Genomic DNA, 251 nt, shown 5'->3' with positions numbered 1-251 from the left:
GTACTTGACCCTCTCTCTCCGCGCAACTTCTCTCGCTTAGCGGTTTAGCGGTTTAAAAGGATAGTACCCTTAGTGAGCGGTCCAGCGGTTTAAAAGAAAAATTGAAAAGAGGGTGGGGGATGCAACACAAGGACTTCCCAGAGGGTCACCCATTCTAGTACTATTCTCGCCCAAGCACGCTTTACTTCTGAGTTCTAATGGGATCCGGTGCATTAGTGCTGGTATGATCGCATCCGTCACGTACTGCGCGC

The 251-nt window shown here is 50.2% G+C and overlaps 1 non-coding gene across 1 annotated transcript; it reads right to left on the bottom strand.

Moving 5' to 3' along the window:
• Window positions 1-116: 116 nt before the first annotated feature.
• LOC116008705 lies at window positions 117-235 on the bottom strand. The gene has a single exon (XR_004096069.1). It is a non-coding gene; the product is annotated as a 5S ribosomal RNA (ribosomal RNA).
• Window positions 236-251: the final 16 nt, after the last annotated feature.

Source organism: Ipomoea triloba, chromosome 16, assembly GCF_003576645.1.
Source record: "Ipomoea triloba cultivar NCNSP0323 chromosome 16, ASM357664v1".
NCBI classification, from domain to species: domain Eukaryota; kingdom Viridiplantae; phylum Streptophyta; class Magnoliopsida; order Solanales; family Convolvulaceae; genus Ipomoea; species Ipomoea triloba.
The sequence above is the reverse complement of the archived record's forward strand: the minus strand, read 5'-3'. Positions and strand labels throughout refer to the sequence as shown.